The sequence below is a fragment of the Chiloscyllium plagiosum genome, unplaced genomic scaffold (genome assembly GCF_037043375.1).
Source record: "Chiloscyllium plagiosum isolate Xiang-an unplaced genomic scaffold, Cpla_swu_hap1 HiC_scaffold_12, whole genome shotgun sequence".
Classification (NCBI taxonomy): Eukaryota; Metazoa; Chordata; class Chondrichthyes; order Orectolobiformes; family Hemiscylliidae; genus Chiloscyllium; species Chiloscyllium plagiosum.
This window is the reverse complement of record NW_028270150.1, coordinates 69,877,817-69,900,218: the sequence shown is the minus strand read 5'-3', so window position 1 is coordinate 69,900,218 and position 22,402 is coordinate 69,877,817. Positions and strand designations below refer to the sequence as shown.

At 41.2% G+C, this 22,402-nt stretch overlaps 1 protein-coding gene across 11 annotated transcripts in view; it reads left to right on the top strand.

Annotated features, from left to right (window-relative positions):
- The window catches only part of dmd (dystrophin), a 2,003,576-nt gene that overhangs the window by 1,589,781 nt on the left and 391,393 nt on the right, over window positions 1-22,402 (top strand). The window lies entirely within an intron of this gene.

Genomic DNA, 22,402 nt, shown 5'->3' with positions numbered 1-22,402 from the left:
TACCTAGGTTAATCTGATTTTAGAGTAGGATAAAAGGTCAGCACAACATGGAGGGCCGAAGGGCCTCTACTATGCTGTACAGTTCTATGTTCTATCTCAGCTGGAGCAGAAGGAGGGACGATGCTTGAGATTTTGTACTTGGTTGCTCACCCTGTGCTCTGGTGAATATCAGACAAATATTAAATAGGGGTAAACAGTGATGTGCTTACAGCAAAATAACATAGTGACAAAGAAGGAAAGCAGTTTTAATAGCAGATATTCCATCTCGTACTGGTTGAGACAAGCAGACTAGCATTTGTGTCTGTCCAGCTTAGTTGTCTCCAACAGAATGTTCTGAAATCAACAAGTGGCCCTCCCATGTCAGATTTAGTTGTGAACAATAGTTTAGACTTAGTTAATATTCTATTGGAATATGAACATTACTCAAAGTGTTATCATGATAAGATTGAGTTTAACGTCGTGCTTAAAAAAGAGGAATGTAAAACCAACAATTTAGATTCTAGATTTAGATCAGGCTGATTTCAGTGCAGTAAGACAGAAACTCTGCGCTGTAAACTAAGCAAGTCTGTTAATGGATAAAATGGCAGAAGATCAGCAGGAGGTGTGTAATAAAGGTCTTAATATGACACAGAGCCAGGTTATTATCATAAAGGTGAAGCCATGTTTCTCTAAAGAGCTTAGAGTCAAATCAAAATGAAAGGAAAATATATTTTTTTTAAAATGCAGACATGGTACAGACTCTGGAAAAAGGGAGAGGTGTAAATTATAGAGTGACTTACTGGAGTCATAAATTCGTAGCATGGAAACAGAACCTTTGATCCAACAAGTGCATGTCAACCATGTTGCCCCACTAAACTAGTCCCATTTGCCTGAGTTTGGCCCATATCCCTCCAAACCTTTCCTATTCAGATGCTTATCTAAATGTCTTTTAAATGTTGTAATTGCACCTGCATCCACCACTTTCTCTGGCAGTTCATTCCACACATGAAACACTGTGTAACTAAAGTTGCCTCTCATGTCCTTTTCAAATCTTTCTCCTCTCACCTTAAAAATATGGTCACTAGTTTTGAATTCCCCCAATCTGGGGAAAAAACCATTGCTATATACCTTATCTATTCCCCTCATGATTTTATAGACCTTAACCTCCTAAGGTACAGTGAAAAAGGTTCCAGCCTATTTTTATAACTCAAACCCTCCATTCCCTCAACATCCTAGTAAATCTTTTCTGAACCCTCTCTAATTTAATAATGTCCTCCCTATAACAGAACGGCACACACAGTACTCCAGAAGAGGCCTCAACAATGTCCTGTACAACCTCAACATGACACCCCAACACCATGTTCTTTAAGTTTATATTCTCCTCATGCAAAGTTAAGAAATATGAAATAGACTTGCAAGTCACAAAATTTTCATAATTATAATAATAAAAAATGAAGTGGTTTGGAGAAATGTGAAAACTGGTAGAAGTGATATCAATTTAAGTAAGGAAATGGCAGGCATGTTGAAGAATTACTTTGCTTAAGTATTTACAAAAGTGGAAGAAGTCTGTAAGGTGAACATGCCAAGAAAGCTAATAGCAGTCATTTTGACAAGTATTGCATTAAAAGACTGATTAACAAAATTCAGGGTCAGTGTCAGTTGGAATAACATATTGGTTGAAGGATGAAAACTGCAAGTCATGGTAAATGGTTATTTCTAGATCGCAGGATGGTAACAGTGATGTTTCCCTCAGGTTAAGTGCTTTTGTTGATTTATACAAATGACTTGAATATTGGCATGCAGAGCAAATTTTCAAAAGTTACCAATTATACCAAACTGTGAGGTATGATAGACAATGAGCAGGTTAACCATGAACTGTAACAGGACATTGGCAAGCAAAATGGGCAGACAAGTGGCAGATGCAATTTAGTAGAGAGAATTTTGTGGAGAATAGTGGAAACTGTTTAAGGAGCAGTTGCTGTGTGTGATGCACAAATTTGTCCCTCTGAGACAGGCAAGAAGGGGTAAAATTAAGGAGCCTTGGATGACAAGAACAGAGGAGCTTCTCATCAAAGGGACAAAGGCAGCTTACATAAGGTGGAGGAAGCACAGATCTAGCACAGCTTGAGAGGATTACCGGCTTACCAGAAAGGAGCTCAAAAATGGACTGAGGAGAGCCAGGAGGGGACATGAAAAAAGGAAGGATTAGGGAGAACCCAAAGGCATTTTACTCATACGTGAGGAATAAGAGAACGATCAGGGAAAAGCTAGGGCCGGTCAGGGATAGTGTAGGGAACTTGTGCATGGAGTCTGAGCAGATGGAGAAGCCCTAAATGAGGTTTTTGCTTTGGTTTTCACTAAGGAAAAGGACCTTGTTGTAAATGAGAACTTTGAGGAGCTGGGAAACATGCTTGATCAGATTAAGATTGATGAAGTTGATGGGCTGGAAATTTTGGCAAACATTAAGAATGCTAAGTCCCCAGGACCAGACCAGATTTATCCTAGGTTGCTCTGGGAAGCGAGAAAGAAGGTTGCTAAGCTGCTGGGGAAGATTTTTGCTTACTCACTCTCTACAGTAGTCATACTGGAGGATTGGAAGGAGGTGACTGTTGCTCCTCTTTTCAAAAAGGGGAATAGGGAAATCCCTGGCAATTACAAACCAGTCAGTCTTCTGTCTGTGGTCAGCAAGGTTTTGGAAAGAATTCTGAGGGATAGGATTTATGACTATTTGGAAAAGCATAGCGTGATTAAAGGTAGTCAGCACGGCTTTGTGAGGGGCAGGTCATGTCACAGAAATCCTGTTGAGTTCTTTAAGGAGGTGACGAGACAGATCGAAGAAGGTTGAGCAGTGGATGTGGTGTATATGGACTTCAGTCAGGCATTTGATAAAGTTCCCCATGGTAGGCTCATTCATAAAGTCAGGAGGTATGCAGGGAGATTTGGCTGTCTGGATTCAGAATTGGTTGGCTGACAGAAGGCAGAGAGTGGTTATAGATGGAAAGTATTCTGCCTGGAGGTCAGTGGTGAGTGGTGTCCTGCAGGGTTGTGTTCTTGGGCCTCTGCTCTTTGTAGGTTTTATAAATGACTTGGATGAGGAGGTTGACGGGTAGGTTAGTCAAAGATTGGAGGTGCCGTTGATAGTATCGAGGGCTCTTGCAGGCTGCAGCATGACATAGACAGGATGCAGAGCTGGGCTGAGAAATGGCAGATGGAGCTCAACCTGGATAAATGTGAAGTGATGCATTTTGGAAGGTGGAACTTGAATGCTGAATATAGGATTAAAGACAGGAGTCTTGGCAGTGTGGAGGGATCTTGGTGTTCAAGTGCATAGATCCCTCAAAGTTGCCACCAAGTGGATAGGGTTGTTAAGAAAACATATGGTGTTTTGGCTTTCATTACGGGGGGGATCGAGTTTAAGAGCCGCCACAAGACCTGGTGAGACCATACTGGCAATATTGTGACCAGTTCTGGTTGCCCTATTATAGGAAAGATACAGAGGCTTTGGAAAGGGTGCAAAGAAGGTTTACCAGGATGCTACCTGGACTGGAGGGCTTGTCTTACGAAGAGAGTTTGACTAAGTTTGGAAGGTAATGAGAGGCATAGATAGAGTCAATAGCCAGAGACTTTTCCCCAAGACATGATTGACTGGCACAAGGGGTCAGAGTTTTAAGATATTAGAAGGAAGGTATCAAGGAGACGTCAGAGGTAGGTTCTTTACGCAGAGAGTTGTGAATGCATGGAATGCATTGCCAGCGGTGGTGGTGGAAGCAGAGTCAGTAGGGACATTTGAGCAACTGCTGGACATGCACATGGACAGCTGTGAATTGAGGGGTGCATAGGTTGGAATATTTTATTTTAGATTCAGAATAATCCTCGGCACAACATTGTGGGCCAAAAAGTCAGTTCTGTGCTGTGCTTTTCTATGTTCTACGTTCAATGTTCCAATTGTGATATGTTGGCCAGAGTGTTAGAGATACCTAACATCAACTTGAAGGCAAGCTTCTGGAAAGTGTACAGGGACCGAAGGATATTGGAATCCTTTTGTACAGATCCTTGAAGGTTGAAGGACATATTGAAGGAGCGGTTAGCAAACCACATGGGATCTTGGACCTTATAAATAGAAGCATTGATTACAAAAGCTGGAAATCCATTCTAAAAGCTCTGATTAGATTCATCTAGAATTTTGCATCCAGGTCTAGTCATCACACTTTAGAAATGATGTGAAGGCCATTGAGAACTCTACAGTCGAGACTTGCCAGAATGGTTAAATCAGGAGCCATTCCTTTAGGTTGGAAAATTGTGTATGTCATCCCAGTTTAAAAGAAAGGAGAGGATTGAAAATCAAGGAATTATAAACGGATCAGCCAATTGCTGCTGTTGGGAAAGTGTTGGAGTTGATAATTAAGAATAGAGTAACTGAAAAGCTTGAAATGTTTCAGCCAATTTGGGTAAGCCACCATAGATATTTCAGCGATATGTCATATCTGATTGAATTTGTTAAATATGTGATTAAAGCAGAAGATAGAAGAATATCTACAGATTTTATTATGACTTCCAGGAAGGATTTGGTGAAACCTTTCATAAAAATGCTATTAGTTGAAGTTAGAACCCATGGAATTGAAAGCAAGTCATTGACTTGTTGAAAATTTGGCGAAGTGCAAGATGTCAGAGTAGAAATAGTGGTTAGGTATTTTCATGATACAATGTGATTAATTATGCCCAGCATAGGGATCTGTGAAGGAACTTCAAATATTCAGCATATTTATTAATTACTTTGGTAAAGGAATATTAAACTGTCAATATAATTTTGCCATCAATACAAAGATAGGTTGTGTTTTAAATAACTAAGCTGGAAACTGATGCTTCTTTTCAGCAGTCCTTTGAAATTAAGAATGACTTGCTTCCACCCTGGTTCCATGAGCTCTGAGATAGTTGAAAAGTCTCATGTACAATCTGCAGTGTGCTTTACAGGTCAGGCAGTGAAATATTTGAAGGATTGTGCATTTTCTCCAAATCTCAACATCAACCTCTGCCTGCTCCTGACAGGATCTTTATTCTTGTATGGCATATAGTCAAGTGATCTTGAACTGATTGGCTATTCAGGTCATTTCTGAAGACAGTTTAAGAGTTAACCACAAGTCTGTGGGCCGAGAGTCACATGTACATAAATTAGATGGATTATTTTATTACTTGATTATTTTATGATTATTGCTTGTTTTAGAACAATAATTGTTATTATTATGACAATCGACATTAGTTAGTTACATCATCGGCATGAGACTAGTTTACAATTCAACATTTTCATTGAATCCAAATTTTGGCATGTACAATAGTGGAAGGTGAATATGTCCTAGAACATTAGCTTGGGGTTCTGGGTTACAAGGCCAAAGTTTCTCAATGCATTCAGTGCTTTCCCAAATTAACCTTCTTCACATTGGTTTGTCACAAGTCAAGATTTCCATTTGTCATTGGGGATGTATGATCTCTTCAGCAATACCTTGAGAATAGCCCTGAAGCATTTCTCCTGTCCTCATAGTAATCTGCAACCAAATTCCAAGCAGAGTGGCTGCTTCAGGAATCTGGTGTTGGGCACACACATAGTATGCCTCTTGTAGCAGTGTTGTGTTTCAGTGATAAGTGTCTTGGTGCTGTCTATGTTGCCTCAGGAAAGAATACTGCTGTTGGACTACCTTTCTTGCCACTGGATTTCCAGTTGAACATTACCAAAGGATATTAACGAACTAAGTGAACGGCCAAATCTTGGAAAAAGCATGTTCAGAGCAGCTAAATTGAGAACATCCACTTTGAATGTATAAAGGATGACACAGATTATTACTCTCTAAGTAGTAAACAGCAAGAAACAGTCGAGATCCATAGACATGGGAATCAGGTATATATCATCACATTAGCATGATCATATACAGAAAATAGTATAAAAACTAGTGGAATGGTGGATTTTATTTCTGGAGGGTTAGAACCACAAAGGGGTGGAAGTTATATCTCAGCTAAATATAACACAGATTACATACCTGCCACACTCAGCAGTTTGGACACAACAACGTAAGAAGGATATATTGACCTTAAAGGAAGGGTTTACCCAGAATGATACTTGGACACTAAGTATTAAAGAAGGAGAGATTAAACAACCTAGATTTGTGTCCTGTGAAATTTAGAAAGCCAAGAGTGATATGGTCTAAATGTTCAAGCTATTTAGAGGAACAGATCGGGAAGAAAGTAAAAAAACAAGATCCACTGCTGGGGCTTAAGGACATCGCCTAAATAGTCAGACCTTGCAGAACTGAACTTATGAAATAGTTTGGACATAAAGAAGTTTAGAATTTTCCTCTGAAAAGCATAATTAGTGCAAGTTTAAGTACACTTCTTAAATATCAAATGTTGTTTTCTGCGATTGTTAAGAGGTATGGGCCTACCTGTCAGGAATATCAGTCATGATCTTATTGAATGGTTAAACAGGCTAAGTGGTCTTCTCCTGTTCCTGTGTTTATTGTTCGGGCTTAGACATGGGAATTAGTCACTTGACTGAGTAATTACAGGGTACTTTATGGGCTTGATATTATACCTCAGCAAAACGTTTATGTCCTTAGGAGAGGAGATGAATGGAAAAACATTTTTTTCTCTCTGTTTGAAAATCTTTATTTCGACGGGTGAGAGTGTCAAATTTTACACCATATAGAGTCATTGAAGCATATCAGCGGAAGCAAGTACATGACGTATAAGAAATAGAAGGATCTGTTGACAGTGATGCATGAGGTGAAGCAGGAGCAGTGTGAAGCAAAAATGCCAATGTAAAAGATTTGTTATTAACAGTGGTCATTTTTGTAATTAAATAGACTTTCAGCTGTTTTAATCGAACTTCAATTTTTTTTTAAGATATACATGTTAAATGCAGCCCAATTGTGCTTGTTCATGGCAAGTTTTGTGTTTATCATTTTTCAAAATGAATTTCAAAGAGACAACAGGATTTCAGGCAAGTTGTGAAAACAGGTCCCATTTTGTCTACAATTTGCCACAGATATCTTGAATTAAATGAAAGTTTAAAAATTGCAAGATTACAACATAGAACTGTGCATACAAGCACAATTTCACACAACATTTTACAAAGAATTGATCGCATTTGGGATATCTAAATGAGCATTTGATTAGCCTGGAAAGACAGTGCAACTTTGCAATAATCAGTAACTCATCTTGTGCCTGCAGCACTGCCTGCACTTGATAAAAGATCCTCCTTTCTAAACTGTTAGCAATCAATACTCAGAGTCAACGAGCAAATGATTCTCTGAAGGGGTTTCCAACTGCCCTGCCCAGTAACAAGAATCTTGTATTAGCTGCAAAGCAAGAAACAGACTTGAAGCACAATTTTTCATCGGTTTAGCAGCTGTTTTTGAACAATTCCAGGAAGCTACATACTTAAAACATACGTCAACTCAGTTTCTCTGATCTTTTTTTTAAAATTACTCATTTTTTGGTTGGGGTTAAGGTCACTTGCAAGGGTGGCACTTATTATCCATTACTTTTAAGAATTTACTCGTCAGAAAGTGGTAGCAGTTTGACAAACTCAGTTGCTTCCTAGATTACCACCCTTGTCAGCCATTTTGGTATTAGACTGCAATTACATCTGAGTCCTAATGGATCAGGTTTCTCACTCTCTTGGATATTGGTCAGTTCAGTTGGATTTCAATAACAATGCTGATGACTTCATGGTTGAAGTTTGCTTTTTACCCCAATATTCCTAAAACACACCTCAAAATGTCAAACTGCTATTGTGGACCTAGAACTCTCATCTTCTAGGTTATTAGTCAAGCTCTCTGAATTATCTACTTTTCAATACACAACCTTTCTGTGACTGTACTCAGTAAATTACAAAATGTATTCCTGTGCAGAGTCTACTTTGGTCCATTGAAGTGAGAATAGTTCAGCGTGGTCACCCTCTCTGCTCAGTTTCCCTCATCTTGCACCTTTTCATTGACCCAATTTAAAATTACACTATGAGCTGCACTGCAATGACCTTGAGACTGGCACTGAATCGAGGAAGGCATTTTGTTTACTGCAACTGAAATTTTACAGCAGAAGGACAATGAATGTGAATTTCTAAATTACAATCTGACTTGCTGTGTGTTTCATCGATGAGGAAATGGAACACGCTTGTTTCTAAGCTCATTGACTGAGTACAGCACAAATTTCTTTGTTCCCCACACGAGCACACACACGCATGCACACATGCTCACTGTCACAGGCACGGCCACACACACTTGGGATTCATTGACTTGACTTTGATTTCTCTCTACATTGTTGAATCAGAAGTCGCATTTCTCACTGGATGCAACAAATGAATCTCTGAGCTATTTGTGGACACGTGCAACCTATTGGAGTCGGTTAAGTATAGGGAAATATAGAATTCTGCCTAATGAAGGAAATAGCAGAAGCCTACTGATCATGAAGGACTGTATTGATGTGAAATCTAGGAGAGCAGATATGTGTTATTTGGGATGTTGTGATCCATTTAGCTGTCATGTTCAGTGACTTCCTTTCAGACGTGTAGATAAGGGGCATAGGTAAGGTGAATGATGAGGGTCTTTCCCGAGGGTGGGGGATTTCATGACTTGGAAGCATATTTTTAAAGTGAGAGGAGAAAGTTTACACAGAAAGTTTTACACAGAAAGTCGTTAATGTGTAGAATGAACTTCCAGTGGAATTGTGAATGTGGATACAGTTATAAATGTATAAAGGACATTTGTGTAAGTACATGAATAAGAAATGTTTGGAGGAATTTGGGCTAAGCGCAAGCAAAGACTGGTTATTTTGGGATTATGTTCAGGATGGACTGGTAAGACCAAAGGATTTGTTTCCTTGCTGCATAATACTATGACTGAAGTTGTTCAGTAACTATGAAGTTCTTTTGGGATGTCCTGAAGTCTGGTCATTGTTGTACAAGTAAAACTTTTATATGCATGGTATGAAATGTTTCAGCTGCGTACATAATGACCATCACCAAGAAGAAAGAGCAGTTGAGAAATAAGGTGAAGCTGATCTGTACGATGCCTGTCATCATGTCTTAAACCTTGTCATTTTATTACGATCTACCTGTTATATGCACAGTTTGCTTTCCCTGCAAACTCCGGATATTTTAGTCATATTTCTGTCAGTTGCAATTTTCCAGGCCCTCAGATACTAATTGCCAGTCAGGTTCTAATGTAACAGTCTTCTTCATATTGGGGGCTTCACCCTGTCTGCCTGCAACTTTTTATTTTGTTCATTTTGAGGGTCTTGGGCGTCGCTGGCTGGGCCAGCATTGCTAGCCCATCCCTATTTGCCCTTGAGAAGGTGGTGGTGAGCTGCCTTCTTGAATCGCTGCAGTCCAACTGTTATGGGTTGACTCACAATGCCAGGATGGAGTGCATACCAGGATTTTTCCAAGTCAGGATGATGAGTGGAACTTGCAGGTGGTGGTGTTCTCAAGTACTTGGTGCCCTTGTCCTTCTAGATGGAAGTGGTTGTGGGTTTGGAAGGTGCTATCTAAGGATCTTTGGTGAATTTCTGCAGTGCGGTGGTGGAGGGATTGATTGTAGATGTGGTGCCAATCAAGCGGGTTGCTTTGTCCTGGATGGTGTAAAGCTTCTTGAGTGTTGTTGGAGCTGCACCCATGCAGGGAAGTGGAGTATTCCATCTCAATCCTGACTTGTGTCTTGTAGATGGTGGATAGGCTTTGAGGTGTCAGGAGGTGAGTGACTCGCTGCAGTATCCCTGGTTTATGAGGTGAGTCCAGTTGAGTTTCTGGTCAATGTTAACTCCAGTGGGGGATTCAGTGATGGTAACACCATTGAATGTCAAAGGGCGGTGTTTTGAGTGTTGCTTATTGGTGATGGTCATTGTCTGGCATTTGTATGGCACGAATGATACTTGCTACTTGTCAGCCCAAGCCTGGATATTGTCCCGATCTTGTTGCATTTGAGCACGGACTGCTTCAGTATCTGAGGAGTCGCTATTGGTGCTGAACACTGTGCAATCATCAGCGAACGTCTCCACTTCTGACCTTATGACAGAGGGAAGGTAATTGATGAAGCAGCTGAAGATAGGTGGCCGAGGACACTACCCTGAGGGACTCCTGCAGAGATATCCTGGAGCTGAGATGACTGACCCTCCACAACCATAACCATCTTCTTTTGTGTCAGGTATGACTCTAACCAGCAGGGTGTTTGCCCCCCTGATACCCATTTATTCCAATTTTGCCAGCTCCTTGATGCCACACTCTGTCAAATGCGGCCTTTATGTCAAGGGCTGTCACTCTCACCTCACCTCTGGAGTTCAGCTCTTTTGTCCATGTTTGAACCAAGGCTGTAATGAGCTCAGGAGCTGAGTGGAAGAAGCTTGTTTTGGAGAGTACTCTGGGAATGTTTGGGTCTATGCAAATGCTAAGCTTTCTCTTAACCATTAGGAACTGAAACATTTAGCAAACACAGAAGAGAGTGGAGCTACTCTTTAAACATTTGACTCAAGACAAACTTTGCACTTTGATGCAATGTCAGACCAAAGTGAAGACCTTGCCTGGAGATGAGATTGCTACATCAAAGAAAAGTCTACATTTTACCCAAGGGCCAGGTTAAGCCCTGAATCTGGCATCACACTTCTACTTCACTATTGCTCCATTGGGAAAAATGACTTCATTTTGATGCTAAGCTTACGATGTAAAAGCATTTGAAGAGTTTTTTGACTAAAGGTAAAAGTGCATTTGCCGTAGTATAAACCATGTATGGGAACAAATTGAATCATTGTCTTGCTACTATCAGTCACAAACCAAAAGCGTGCAGAGAGCATTGAATTGAGTACCAGCTGGCTCTGGCATTATTGCAGTGCAAAATCATAGAATGCTATCTCAACCTTCAACCACCAGAAAATATGTGTTTAAGGATAGAGTGCTTAGAGAGTCACAGTGCAGTGAGTCAAGATGCTGATCAAAGCTTTGATTGAGAACACACTTCAGGGAATACTTATCCCTCTGCAATCGACTTCAAGACAAGTAGATTGTTATTCACATATTGACATTTGCTGTTCAACTTTATCCATTCATACAATAGACTGAAACAGTGCTTTGATTTGCACAGGTAATGTATTTTCCATCAGACCAGTGTGTAAGGAGAGAAAACAAAACTGGCAAAGCCACTTCAAGCTGTGCCTGGGTTATGAGGTTTTGCGAATTCTTTATTATGTATAAATGAGCCGTGAGTGAAAGCTGCTGGAAGCAGATTTAGCGGCTTAACGAAAGAAAAGAAATACGGCAGCTGCTGGAAATCTGAAATCAAAAGAGACACTGCTGAATCCGTTCAGAAAGTCAGATAGCACCTGTCAAGAAAGAAATAACATCAACGTTTCTGGTTGATGTCCTTGCATCAGAATGTTTAATCCTCTTCAGAGCAATAGCAATTTTTGTATTAATGAAGTTCTGCCAATTTTCTGGATAACCTGAATGTTGACCTCCAATTTTCTGCCAAGAATTAGCATGTTTACAAAGATTATATAAGATGTACGGACTGGATGATATTTAAATTGGTTTAATGTAAGCTTCTGTGCTGCACACGTCAAGATTGTCAAAGCAGCAGTAGTTACTGATTTTAAAATGAACACATATACCTGTACTACACTTTATGGGGAAGTTTTTTTCTGCTTATGAATGCATCTCAATAGTTTTGGCAGTAGCAGACAAAAATAAATTTTATTATTTTGTGAGTTTTCTGTCTAACTCATTACTTGTGCTATCTAGTCTGCTGTGTGTTTGTGTCAGGAGGTTATGGATTCAGGTCCCATGATTGAGTTTTCAACACAAAATAAGATCTCAACAGAGACTTCAGTGTAAAACTGGGGGTATACCACCATGTCAGGCACGCTGTTCAGATATTAAATCCCATTTGCTTTCATAGGTTGCCATAAAGAGCTCCGTCGCAATATTTCAAAGAACAAGGTTGTTATACCCAGTATCCTGGCTAATATTTGATTGCAAAATTTGGGAGCTTAGTGCCTTTCTGGCGCATGAGATTCTGTTTTGCATCAAAAATGGTGTCTTGTTGCATGTGCACATAGTTTTGATGCTGGCTGTGCCAATGCCATTTTAGAGAACTTGGTAATGCTGAGGCTAGGAACATACGCTGGAGGTGTGCAGAATAGGCAGATTATGGTGACAGTCAGTGTGATACTAATTTGACTCTCAACACTCCAGCAATTGGCACCTCATAATCTGACACAGCAGAACATGCATTTAGATGAGAAAAAAATTCCTCATCAGCCCCACTACTTAAACAGATCTCTTTCAGGTTAGGTTATGACTAATATCTATTAGGTAGTGATCCAGTAAGTTGCTGAGTCTGGAGAAGTTTGCACTGTTATTCAAAGTTGCTGCAGTTTACAGGGGGTAGTGTAACATGTGACTATTTTGATTTTGATTTTAACAGTTCTGTTCACATGACCTTAATCCTGGGTGCTGTAGTTTTTATACCCATGCAGCACCCCAGGGAGAATGAGCAGACAAAGCACAGAAAGCAAGCTGTTCAAAGAGGGAGAGGGAGGAAGACCGGTTCTGAGCAGGAGCTCATTTGAGAAAGCAATTCTTCAACCTCAATTTCAGCCAGTATTAGTCTTCGTTTCATGAAGGAGATGCTCATGTAAATCTGCCAACAGTGTCAGATTGCACACATCATTTTCTGAGTGTTGTCCGTACAATCAGAGATGCTGCCCAGGCAGAATGGAGTTGAGCAGAATATTTTGAGGTTTAAGCAATATTTCCACTCCCAGAATCGAGCTCTGCAGACTTTAACCTCACACCTTCAATGCATTATCTGAGCTGAGATGGCACCTATTGTTAAAGATATCTTGAGAATGTAACTTGAGAAAAGTTCTGGGATTTACATATGAAGGAACTGAAACTAACGTGGTCATTCTAAAGGATCTGTTGTATCATGCACAACCTTGCCATCACGAAAACATAGCCTTTATCAATCAGGCAACATCGGACTGCAGTAACAATGAAAGCAATCTCAAACTCACCATTTGGCAACAGCCCATGCATCATAACTTCCTTCTGTTGCTTGCCATCACACTGTCCCCTGACCATAATGCTGAAATGAAATAAGAGCTCGGCAATACTGAGCAGAGGCTAAGACAACAGATGAATGGACACTATGTAACATTCACCAGCCAAGAGTGTTCCCTCCCAGTCGGGAAACATTTCAGCAGTCCAGGTCATTCAGCCTTGGACTTTCAGGTGACCATCCTCCCAGGCAGACTTCGGGATAGGCAACAGTGCAAGGTGGCCGAGCAGAGGCTAATAGCCAAGTTCAGTATCCATGGGGGATGGCCTCAACCGGGACCTTGGGTTCATGTCACACTACAGGTGACCCCACTGCACTATACACTTTCTCACCCACAGACACACACAAGCGCACATGCGCGTGGCCACATAGATACACACATGTACACACACACACAGACTCTTTCCCATATACAAGCTCTCTCTCAAACACTCACACATACATCCCCACACACGAACCCGCGCACAGACTTATACCCCATTACATTCGTACATATACACATACACACATACACATGCACTCACTCACTCGGTCTCCCCTGCACACACACACACACACACATGTAAGTTTGTGGGGTTAACTTGTACTTGCAGAATTACATTTTATTTTGCTCAAAAACGGTATAAATCTATGTAAGATTCTGTAAGTCCCACTTTAGAAATAGAATCAGTCTGACCTAACATTGGGACACAGACAGACTTTAACCTCACATCTTCAATGCATTATCTGAGTTGAGATGGCACCAATTGTTAAAGACACCTTGAGAATGTAACTTAAAAAAAGTTCTAGGATTTACATATGAAGCAACTGAAACTAACATGGTCATTCTAAAGGATGGAGAACTTAAGCTAAATTTGTTTAATATTACATTCCATAACACTGCAATCCTGTTGCTATAAAATCTTTGTCTTATAATTCTGCCTGATGAAGAAACAGCACTTCGAAAGCTAGTGGTTCCAAATAAATCCGTTGGACTATAACCTGGTGTTGTGTGATTTTTAACTTCATACAAAAATATTCACACCAACTTTTCTAATCAATTTCCACACAAAAGTCAATTCATCCAACCTTCAATATTTCTTTTGTGCCTGCCATCGGTGAGTATTTGCATGTGCTATGAAAAGGTAAAGTAATTCTCTATAGTATCAAAAGAGCATTAGATTGCAGTTTCATTAGAGAGAGACAACTGATGATGGTTTAATCTGAGGGCCATAATGCCTTTGGCGAGAGGTGAGGTTGAGAAGGCAGGACCTTTCTGATGACGTAATACAGGAATTGAAACCCACACTGTGGGTGTCACTCTGCATTGCAAACCAGCCATCCATTGCAGCAGCCTGGGCAGAACAAAAACAGAGATTGCTGGACAATCTCAGCAGGTCTGTCATCAACTGTGGAGAGAAAGCAGTGATAATGTTTTGGGACCAGAGGGCCCTTCTGCAGAACAGTTATGAGGAAGGGTCACAACCCAAAACATTAACTTTGATTTCTCTCCACAGATGCTGCCAGACCTGCTGAGATTTTCAAGCATCCACAGTTCTTTTGTATTTTTTAACAGTCTGGACAGGCTGATCAGTTGATAGACAACAACAAGGGGCACTGGCCATGGGCCAGTGGGATAGGAGTAGGAATGCTGTCATCAGGCAAGAGGATATCAGGGTTTAATTTGGTGACTGGTGCCTTGGCAAACCTAGCAATGAGTGGAAGATCGGATTGTTAAACTGGGAGACTTTGGAAGCCCCTTTGAGCACTAGAATCCACAGCAAGAATGAGAGCATTTTGAGATTTTCTGAATTCGTTGTTGCACTCAGACATTCGGAAGATTTTCGTGCTGGATTGGAAGTTGAGTGATCACTTCAGTGTGGTGATAATGGAATTACATCCCACTTCCAAATTAGGAAGGACAAGTTCCAATTTCCATACAAACTGTGTGTAAAACTGATTACAAACACATCCAAGTTCACAACATTCGCTGCAGGCGTTTTGGCAAAACTGCCAATGTGGCAAGCGTTTCAGTACACCTACACATTTCAGCAGTCAGCAACCTTCCAGGAGATGAAAGTGCGGACTGCAGATGCTGGAGATTAGAGTAAAGATTAGAGTGGTGTTGGAAAAGCACAGCAGGTCAGGCAACATCTGAGGAGCAGGAAAATCGACTTTTTGGGCAGGATCTCTTCCTCAGGAATGAGGCTGGGAGCCTCGTGTTAGAGAGATAAATGGGAGGGGGGTGGTGGGGAGGTAGCTGAGAGTGTAATGGGTGGATAGAGGTGGGGGTGAAGGTGATAGTTCAGAGAGGAGGGTGGAGTGGATAGGTGGGAAGGAAGATTGACAGGTGGGACAGATCATGAGGGCGGTGCTGAGCTGGAAGGTTGGAACTTGGGTAAGGTGGGGGGAGGGGAAATGAGGAAATTGGTGAAGTCCACATTGATGCCCTGGGATTGAAGTGTTCCGAGGCGGAAGATGGAGGTGTTCTTCCTCCAGGTATTGGGTGGTGAGGGAGTGGTGGTGGAGGAGGCCCAGGACCTGCATGTCCTCGGCAGAGTGGGAGGGGGAGTTGAAATATTCGGCCACGGGACGGTGGGGATGGTTGGTGTGGGTGTCCCGGAGATGGTCCTTGAAGTGCTCTGCAAGAAGGTGTCCAGTGTCCCCAATGTAAAGGAGACCACATCGGGAACAACGGATACAATAAATTACATTGGTGGAAGTGCAAGAGCCATGCTACAGCCGTTGAAGAAGCACTCCATAGGTGCACCACTTTTTCAATGCACGGCCCAATCAAAATGCTCATCTGAATCTCCTGGCACAAAATTGTGGTTCAAACCTATAATCTGGTGAGCTAACCCCTCCTGTTCTCTATTTTCCCTTTCCTCTCTGCTCTATCTGCAGCTTGTCCATGCTCAATACCTGACCATGTGTAGACTCATTTCTCACCTAGCCTCTACCCTATGGGCAGTGTCATATCTGAGCCAGTGGCTGTGAATGTAAGATGAAGTGATAATGTTCCTTTTTCCTTATTGCTTTCCTGATATTACACACCTTGCTCTTCTACTGGTGCCTCTTCAAATTACAGTTCTTGGGCATTTGAAAGGAGAAAAGCACAAGGGTGGGATTGTTAAGGGCATTGGTTTGAGGTAGGTGGGAAATGAGACCTAAACATTTCACACATCTGCAGCTTCTATATCCTGAGAGTTTGTGGGATAAGGGGGAAATGAAATGTGGCATAAAGGATTAGTTAGGAGCATACAGTCAGCTTCCAATGCATTCAACACCCTCTTCTGCTGATCACAGACATAGTCATGAGAGCTTTGTTGGTGGTACTCACTCTGTTCCATTGCAGTCAGGACGTGGAGCTGTGCTGGTTAACTCCTGCAGCCTCAGATCGAGCATCACCTTGTCCTGCAAGAGTAAGGGCAGTGTATCAGTGAGTGAATGTCAGTACATTTAGAAGATGTCACACTTGAACACGTGAGCATGTGTACAAGCTGTCAGGTGTGGGTGTAAGGCTTGAAGCAGAGATGTGTGTCTGAAGGTGAGGTAAAGCTATTCATTTCAAGTGTGAGTTGTGATTGATGGAAATTGTTGGTAGGACAGTGATGGGGGCATAGTGTATTGAGCATTTTTCATGATATAGCTGGTGGGAAATGGTAATAGAAAATGTATTCACTGACTATGATCACTCATGAAGACTTAAAATTTATTTTAATTCATGCTTCAGTACCTTGAGAAATATGCTCTTGCCATTGATTGCAGTGGCAAATCCCACTACCTTCTCAATGCCTCTCTTAATTGCCCACAGACAGACCAACTTCCTCCCCTTCTGCACCAATATGTCGACATATCTAGTGCAAGCTCAGAATGCTGGAACCTAGTTGCTCCTGTATTGTACCATTTTCACTCTGTTTGCAGGTTAGACACACTTCCTTAGCTAATTAGGGTACCTATTTCATTTCACAGCTCTGCACAAGTGCGCAGCTACTTGTATTGCCTTGCTGACTGTGTAACTGGTATTCCAGGTAGTGATAGTATTGGAGGGCACAAATGAGGACTGGAGATGCTGGAAACCAGAGTAGAGATCAGACTGGTGCTGGAAAAGCACAGCAGGTCAGACAGCATCCGAAGGGCAGGAAAATTGATGTTTTGGGCAAAAGCCCGTCAGGGTGGAGAGACAAATGAGGAGGGGGGGGATTTCTGGGGAGAAGGTAGCAAAGAGTACAATAGGTGAATGGGGGTGGGGATGGAAGTGATAGGTCAGAGGGGAGGGTGGAGCAAATAGGTGGGAAGGAAGATTGGCAGGAAGAACAGGTCATGAGGATGGTGCTGAGCTGGAAGTTTGGAACTGGGGTAAGGTGGGGGGAGGGGAAATGAGGAAACTGGTGAAGTCTACATTGATGCCCTGGGGTTGAAGTGTTCCGAGGCGGACGATGAGGCATTCTTCCTCCGGGCGCCGGGTGGTGAGGGAGCGGCGGTGAAGGAGGCCCAGGCATGTCCTCGGCAGTGGGCACTGAGTAAGGGAACTCAGCAATGCTGTGAGAACACCACCAGCAGATGGCAATAGTGAGGCAGGGTAGCAGAAACAGTCCACTAGATTCTTTCTTGAAATGAAAGTGTCTTTGGTAGAGAAAGGGCTGATAAGAAGTGTGGGTAGCTAGAGAAGTCCAACAGACTCTTACGTGAAATTAAAGTGTCTTTAGTGGAGAAAGGATTGATGGGAAGGAAGTAGAGATCAAATTCCTTCCATGTACAAAGTTAAAAATCACACAAGGTGGTTGTGGAGTACTGATGAAGGAGCAGCACTCTGAAAGCTGGTGCTTCCAATTAAACCTGTTGGACTATAACCTGGTGTTGCATGATTTTTAACTTTGTACACCCCAGTCCAACACCGGCACCTCCACATCATCCTTCCATGTACATAGTGTATATTATTCTTGTTTATCCTTAGTTTTCCTTTTTGTTTGCGTTGATCCGTATTGAATTTTAAAAATCCCTGCTTCATTATCTTTGAGTTGTATGAGTGTTCAAACTTTATGTTGCACGTGTAAGCCTCCATGCAACAATTCCCAAATTTACTTCCTGTGGCATAAGACACAGCATCTTTAGGTTAATTACATATTGCAAAACCACACCCTATTTTCTGACTTTGTGTTTTGCAGCTGTTTTTTCACAGTCAACATGATGTAAACAACTGACCTAGTTAATATTATTCTGTTAATTATGGGATCTTGCTAAGAACAAAGTGGCTGCCATGTTTCTGACATGACAATAGCAACTGCACTTTAAAGGCACTATCGTGACTGTACATTAATTTGGGGCATCTTGTGGTTCTGATAACCGCAATAGAATTAGAAGTCTTTTCTAAGTGTTCATTCTGCAGATTTCTTGGAAAATGGAGTGGAATGCTTTCTGATATTCAAGCTACATCATTTGTGTAACTTGAAGTCCTACAATGTGTTTCCAGATCGCAGTCTGGCCTACCCAAAGGGATGCATGGCTAGCATCAACTGAGTTGAGACCTATTCCTGTCACCTGTCCCAATCTTCCCAGGAATTGGCAGTGACCCTCAGTAGTCTGCAGCACTGAAGTGAATCAGCCTATTAAGTGAGGAAATTGGAAATTCAAACCTCATCAAACCCATTATAGATCCACTTGTGTTCATTTCTGTTCACTCAGTAATTTTAGACATAGATGATTGGATAAAACATTTTCGTAACATAGTAGTCCATTTATAGCTACCTTTAATTTCTAGTACTCCAGCAGTCTGCTGCACCAAAAGTCACAAAGTGGGTGCAATATTAGAAAAAAAATTGTTTCTCACTTTCCAAAATTGCTGTGCGCAGGAAGTTTTATCATTCTTTTTGTTTCAGTGATTCAACATAAATGGACTGTTTGGAGTAAAATGGCAACCAAAATCAGGGAGTACATGTTTATGCTTAAATGCCAGTTTCAGTATGTAGGAAGGTCATTCGGAGCAAAAGCCAAGGTGGCAGTTCACACAGATGAAGGGTATTAGATAAATATGGCTCTTACACTCTTGTTTGTTGAGGGGCACATTTAAATACTTCAAAAACATCCCTTAAAAGTTTTCCTTTTTTTTACATTTACTTAAGTTTGGGTGAGTTGTCTAGTGGCAGAAAGCAAGATAACTTTTCCATTTGTTCTTTTGAACATACCATAAAGAATAGGAACAGGATTAGGTCATTTGATATTAAAACCACACCCATCCCCCATCCCCCACCCCTTTGCCTTCCAATAAGATATGGCTCCTCTTTCATGTCAGCTCATCAATTCTTCAAAATTTCAAAACTCTATCTGCCTCTTCTTTAAAATCTGCCTTCCACAACTCTTTGTGGGAGAGAATTTCAGACATTCACTACACTCTGGGAGAAGAAATTCTTTCACATCACAGTGTTAACTGAATGACCTCTTGTTCTGTTATTATGTCCCTTCTCAACACCTTCTCAACATCTACCTTGTCAAGGCTCCTTATATTTGTCAGTAATGTTACCTCTCATTCTTTTAAACTCTAATGAACAAAGGCTTAACCTGTTGTGAGCCATTCTTGATAAATCAACCTCTTTTTCCCATAGATGGCCTAGTGAATCTCTTTAGATCTGCCTCTGATGCCAGAATATCCTTTCTTAAATGCCAGGACAAAAACTGTACACAGTATTCCAGACGTGACCACTCCAACACACTACAGTTGTAACAAGTCTTTCCTACTTTTAAACTCCAACCGCCGAGCATTAGGGGCCAAAATCCCATTTGTCGTCTTAATTACAAGCAGCACCTTTTCATGCACAAGAACATCCAGCTCCCTCTCTGTTACCTTTTTTTGAGGGACTTCTTCCATTTAAATAATAGTCTACCTTTTCATTCTTCCTACCAAGGTGCATGATTTTGTGCTTTCTTGCATTGGACTTCATCTGCAAATACACTGACAGCTCTTTGCCCACTGTCTCAAGCCTAAGACCACTTGTAGATTCTTTATCTCCTCATCACAACATGCCCTCTCATTTATTTTTATGTCATTTGCAAATTTGGATACATTATATTTTGCCCCCTCACCTAAATCATTAATATAGCTAGTTAATAATTGTGGCTTTTGGATTAACCCTTGTGGCACTCCACTAGTTATACACATTTTTCCAACCTGAAAAAGACCCTTTCATCATGAATCTTCTATGAGTCTGACTTGCCTCTTGTTGGTGCTTCATTTTCATATGATAATTGGATGGGTAGAGGTGTTTTTCCAATCTATTAAATTGTTGATTTGTTGGACATGCAGACTCTTAAAACAACACAAGCTTAGTCCTGAAGTGATGGTATCATAAAGGAATCACAGAATTCTACCATAGAAAATAAGGCCTTTTGTCCCATCATATCTGTACTGGCTCCTGAAAGAGCTAGCCATTCTCCAGCCCTATCTTCCTTGTCCTCTGACTTCATCACTTTCAAATATATATCCACCTATCTTTTGAGCTCCTATGATATTTGAAAGAATTTGGAACAATGCTTTTGATAACCTGGGAGATCAGGTATTTCAGTGAGTTGCTCTGCTGGCCGGCTTTCAATCAGGGCTAAGTCGCACAGCTGACTATGTTGTTTTCTATTTCCTGGGTTTTGCCAACCTTCTGATTAACCTTATTGTCTTGTCTGGCACTAATTCATACATTAAGAGTGTTCAGTAAGCTATAGTATCCACATGAGTCAACTGCTAGTTGTAATGAAATCCTATGCTTGTGATCTTTCTAGATTTTTGTGAATACACTCAGTTTTGACTTTGGAGGTGTCACAGTCCATCAGTTGGTCACGAAATGTCCTCCTATACTGGCCCGTCCTTGCCCCTTAACTACGCATTCAAAAACTACTCATTCATTGACTGTGGAACTGTCCTATGCATGAATTAGTTGCTGCACTTTCCTCAGTAACAGTGACAATTGTTCTTCAAAACCAGCTGATTGAATTCAAAGTGGTTTGGCAGGTTCTGAAGGTGTGAAAAGTACCATGTGAGTGTTTTGTTCTTTATTGGTATACTGAATAATCCCAAATTTATTTTCTGTCCCAAAGCTTTCAGACAGTTGTGGCAGTCTCATTGCATATGCAAATCAGTGTTCTCCTTCTGGTTATAAATGGGTGAAGTGGATCATTTCAGTGGGTGATAGAGGAGAGGAATAGGGATAAGTGTGAAATTATGAAAATACGGACCATGATGTTTATCGAAATCCATTCAAAGTAGCAACATTAGGTCTGATTTTCCTTTGAAATTATGCACTTTGGGTAGTCAGGAATGGTAATCAGAGCCAGTTCCTTTTTAATTTGCTGGCCTGTTGCACCCATCTAATGTCAATTCTGTGGAATGCTGGAAGTGCCAACTCAAGGGTAGAGGCAGTTAAAAAAGATGATAATGATGGAGCAAAAATATAAATTATACTTACTGCTGTCACCATGACTACACCGCACGTACGTATACAACAGACGTTGAGTATTGCGAGGACTGAGTGACACCACAAAGATAAATTTTAAAAACCCATCACAGAGAGTCCATTCAATCATCAGGTGCTTGATTTGCACTCCCTGCTTGAGTATTTATTTATTTATGTTTGATCATTATTTATCAGAGGCCCGGTGTGTCTCTTGTTTATCCTGTTGTGAGCCCCAGTCTGCAACAGTAAGGGTTATCTGCTTCTGCCAGGAACTCAATGGGCAGAACAAAGTGTCTGTATTTTTAACAATCTGCTTGTTTTCTGATTCTTGCCAAAACATTGATGCCAGTTTCATTCAGTTTTCCTTCCCTTTGCCATTTTTTCTCTTAAGGCAGGCAATTTTCACTTGTTTGACCTGGTGCTAAAAAGTGTGGCGCTGGAAAAGCACAGCAAGTCAGGCAGCATCTGAGGAGCAGAAGAGTCAATGTTTCAGGCATAAGCCCTCCATTCCTGATGAAGGGCTTATGCCAGAAACTTCGACTCTCCTTCCCCTCGGATGCTGCCTGACCTGCTGTGCTTTTCCAGCAACGTTCTTTTTGACTCTGACTCTCCAGCATCTGCAGTCCTCACTTTCTCCTGGTCTGGTGTTAAGTCAAGGACCCTAAAAGGGTCTTCTCTTCACTTTTCATGGTGATGAAGAAACTGGGCCTATTTTCTGTAGCGCCAATCATTGGGCACCCCCTGTTTTGGTTAGAGGGTCCATCACCACATGCAAATGTCATTTTTTTGAAAAACTTGACCAGTGGATATGCTGTATGCATTGGAACCATTTATACAAGTGATAGAACTAAGAGGACCATTCCAACACACTGTGAAGTAATGTAAGCGCCAACTGCACCAAGGCAGTTC